This window comes from Sander lucioperca, chromosome 6 (genome assembly GCF_008315115.2).
Source record: "Sander lucioperca isolate FBNREF2018 chromosome 6, SLUC_FBN_1.2, whole genome shotgun sequence".
Lineage (NCBI taxonomy): Eukaryota > Metazoa > Chordata > Actinopteri > Perciformes > Percidae > Sander > Sander lucioperca.
The window spans coordinates 15,363,474-15,368,162 of record NC_050178.1 but is presented as its reverse complement, the minus strand read 5'-3'; positions in this window follow the sequence as shown (position 1 = coordinate 15,368,162).

The window sequence follows — 4,689 nt, the reverse complement described above, 5'->3', positions numbered from 1 at the left end:
TGGGAAAGGTTTCTAAAAGACAGTTGCATAAAAAGATAAATAATAGTCATTAAAATGATCAATATGGGCTCTTTACATGAACATGCGTCACTGGTTCCGATTCGGGACAGACCATCCATGCATCCCTTTCCATGCAGTCACACTCCACACATTTTAAAAGGCTTTTTATGGTGCCAGTTTCCAAGTAACTGAACATTCAACCTTTTTCAGTTTGGATTTTGGACCTTGAGTCTCTTGGGCAGTATGTACAACAGAAGAGGAAACCAAAGGAGAAGACAATGTCATATGTGTGTCTGCTGAGGAGTGGATGGTAGATGTTTGAATTGATTGGGCAGAGGAAATAGTACATGTGGTTGTATCTTGTTGCACAAGAAGGTCTGGAGATGGGGATATTATGGTTGGTGGAAGCAGAGGAATAGCAGATGAACTTGGTTGCAGGGAGGGCAAGGATGAATCCTGTCTTCCATGTCTGTCCTAATAACGGTTTTGTCAATAGGACAATGATAATGTCTGCAGCGGCAGATCTTATCTAAGAGTAAGTCCAGAAAATGTTCATATTAGACAATGACAAACAAGTCACATGAACACACGCACACAAATCTGTGTGTGTGTGTGTGTGTGTGCGCGCACACACGTGTGTATCTTTTAATCTAAAATGCAATGGCATTACCTTCAAATGCAATGGCATTTTTCATGTGGACCTCCAAATGCCGCTGAAGTCTGGCTGGTTGGCTTGGTTTAAACATGCCTTTGGGACAAAGGGGGCAGTGGAACTGACTGCAGCATGTTGTGCAGCGTTCCACTGCAGGCTTCCCACCACATGGAATGATTGAATGATGCATCTAAAAAGGATATAAAATGCATCATGTTTGAATTATAGTACATGAACTTCAATTCAAATGAATGTATACAGCCTGCTAACTTAGATTGTCTTTGCTTACAGGTAAAATGGCCACTTGCACCAGGTAGTGTAAATGAGGCTTTACTTATGTATAAGTAGTAATAATGACTACGAAAATACTTCACTACGGGTTAAAGTCCGGCATTCAAAAACGTACTTAAGTGAAAGTGGCTAAAACAAGACACTTGAGTAATTTAGTATGTTATGTTAGAAGCAAAATATATTCAAGTATCAAAAATAAAAGTACTGATGGTGCAGAGGCATGCTATTTCTCAGTAATTTCAGTTACTATTTGTTTGGTTTATATACAATAGAGGTGGAAAAATAAAAAAATAAAAATGTGCCATGTAGTCCAGCCACATTTTGATTCCACTTGTGCACTTAAACAGGTGATATCACTAATTAGCTAGTCGACCTCTGGCAAAACATCATGGTGTGTTGCATTGTGTTGGTAGCTTGGCTGTCTAACATATCACGTTTGTGAGTTCAGAAAGACACGTTTTCAACTTTGTGACGATGCCCAGCTAATGCAAGGGGAGTTTACAAAAATGTTTTATAATGTTACATACAATCAAATGCGAACAGTTACTTTACGTTATGCACTAAAAAGTTAATAATCCCTGAGAACTTAAGGTGTTGATGCTAACCGCCATTGGTGAAAGTTAACTTTGACGTTATCTAACTTAGCTAACTAGCTTCAAAACGACAACCCAAACCGACATGTAACATTCGGTAATTTGCATCATTAATGACTTCTATAACGTTACTATTTCACGGCACCTATATTGACGAAGAACACAAGAAACCATGCATTTACTTTCTGTGGATAAGCAAAAATCAGCTACTCACTGCTACTCGGGACATATGCTGACTCGCTGGTCTCCCTAGATTTAAAAGGCAGGTGAAATCGACATTTAAACGTCCTCACTCTCTTCTCCTCCCCCCCCCCCAAAAAAGGCCGCACTTCCCGTCCTGACAGTGGAGCCTGCACTGGAAGCGACCTCACAGTAGAGCTGAAGATCTTTTCCCGAACCCGACGGGACCCGACGGGTTCGGTCTTAATTTCTATCATGTTACACGGCTCGGGCCGGCGCTCCTGGTTGCGCAGTAAACGAGCGGTCAGGTGAAGCGTTTCGATTGGCGTGTAAATGGATGCTGAGGAGGTGAAACAGAGGCTGGCTTCTAGAGGACTTATTTTATTTCTTTGTTCCAACTTCCAACTGGCCGATAGCCTCCGTTAGTCATGAATAAATGATGTTAAAAAAATGTATAAATTACTCATTCTTGACGGAAAACAGCTGTTTGCGTGCGGCGCAGTCTCTTTTTTCTTTCTCTCCCTTTTCCGCCGAGTGGTGCGTGTGCCCGCTTGCGGTGTGAAGAGCTATTTTCCGACATGCACTCTAATAACTGCTCTAACACTGCTGATAGACGGCCTTTTGTACAGTCGGGCTGTAAACGGGTTCGGGCTTTTAAAAATCTGTCACTCAAAATGTACTGGTCGGGCTCGGGCCGAATTCTGTCGGGCTCGGGCCTTGTCGGGCCGAACTTTTAAGGCCCGATTACAGCTCTACCTCACAGTGGAGGCCTGCAGCCAGGTGCCTCTCACACCAGCACCACTGGAAGGACGTTACGTTCCTCACTTCAAAACGGAACAAAAGTAGGATTGTGTAGTGACTTTACCCTGCTGTTGAACTCCCTTCCTCCTCATCAAGGACTCCAACATGTTTACGTTTTAGGTGCCGAATCATCACCGTGGTGCGCCCATGCCATGCCGTGTCGCTTTTGCTTATCTTGCAATTAACACGTTTTCGATTTATTTAGTGTGAAAGCTCCCACACCTTGGATGACTTAGGTCGTACTGATTTCTCTGCCTCCGCCATGTGTTTCAGAACAACGTTAAGGGTCTCTCTCCATATTTCCTCTACCCCCGCTCTGCTCTTTTTTTTTTTCTTTCGCTCTGCACGGCACTCAACTCAATTGCTTTTATCTCCGTGACTGAGTGGCGTGTCGCGCGACACAACGAATCGATAATGAAATTCCTTGCCAACTTTTTTAATAATCAATTTTATCGATTCGTTGTTGCAGCCCTACTAACGTTAGATGCTGGCTATATTGACAGTCATAAAAGCCCGTGCTCACGTGGAGCTCTACGGTCCGTGTACTTGGTGGCCAACGGATTTTCGTTTTGAAAGGAAAAAAACAAAAACGAAAAACGGCCAGTTTCCCAATTACCATTAGTAAATAGGAAAACAAAAAACGGAAAACAACCCATTATTCGTTTTTTGTTTTGATATTAAAAAACGGAAAACGAAAAACAATCTCGTTATCCGATTGTCTTTGATGTATTTGTAGATGGAACTCGGAAATTAAAATACGTGTATAAGTCGTATTCCTTAATTTTGCATTGGTATTTTTTTCGTGACCGGAAGTTACTCCCGCCACGCCAAGACCCGCCCTTCAATAGCATTTATTGGCCAGTACCGCCTGTAAGATCCGTTCTGTGCATGCGCATAATTACGTAGTAGAAAACTAACAATGTCCCTGTGCGATTTGTAACTGTCGGTACATGATCCGTTCTGCCTGCACGATCCGTTCTGCACATGCGCAATCTGTTCCACGCTTCCGGTCGACAGCCAAGCTAACGTTAGTTTAGCTAACAGCTAATTCGGCTAACTGCTAGCTGAGACAGCATGTAATAACTTTAAAAGACCCTCAAAATAAAACTTGAAAATAAACGTTGACATATATAACAAACACCTAACATATATAACAGCTGTTACGTCAGTTCTACTTTACTTGTGCTCATTTAAAATACAATCACTCAATACTTGTCTTTATTGTTATTACTGTGAAGTCTTAATTTAGCTGTAGCCTGCTTTTCCCATTACGTTTGAGTTAACGTTATTTTAGACTGAATCTAGCTGTCAGCTAGCGGTTAGCCGAATTATCTGTTAGCTAAACTAACGTTAGCTTCCCGGTGGAGGCTAGCCATAGGCTAGCGTGGAACAGATCGTGCAGGTCGTATGGATACGTAAAACAGTATTATCTTGCGCATGTGCAGAACGGATCGTGCAGGCAGAACGAATCGTGTACCGACAGTAACCATAGACTGTATATAAGTAACGTGTCAACACTTTACGACCAAACATTACAACTTTTTTATTAAATCTTTATTATACAATAGTCATAGCTACAAACATTCGAAACTTGTCACTGATCCAAAACCGTGTAGCGACATCGTTGTTGTGTTGTTTACGTTAATGTTTTTACCTAATACTTCGTCTTGACTAATAACCATAGACTGTCTATTATTAATGCTTGTGAAGTGTAAACGTACATAAGTGTCCTTTTGAAGATGGGATGACAGCTCTCCCAGCCACCACTGCTGTATACCACTATAGTAGCTACATGCTAACGGCAGTAAACACTATAGTAGCTACATGCTAATGGTCATCTTAGCTGGCAATGTTGTTAAATTCTCCCCAATTCCGAGTCACATTCCTGCTGAAACATGTCCGATTGTGTAGTGTTTGGTCTGCGATTTTTGACGTTAGAAAGTGCTGCTTCGTTCCACTATAATCTAACGTTAGCATACTCATAGCTAACTATTGTAGCTGCATGCTAACGCGACATAGCGGAGCATATATAGCTAGCTATGTACGTATGTAGCAGGACTTTGTACCGTAAAAAATCACCAATAAAGGCTTCTAAACCAAATACTAAACAAATACAAATACAGTAAAGTGACCGGAATTAGGGGTGAAATGTCTAGCATTGAGCTACATAAT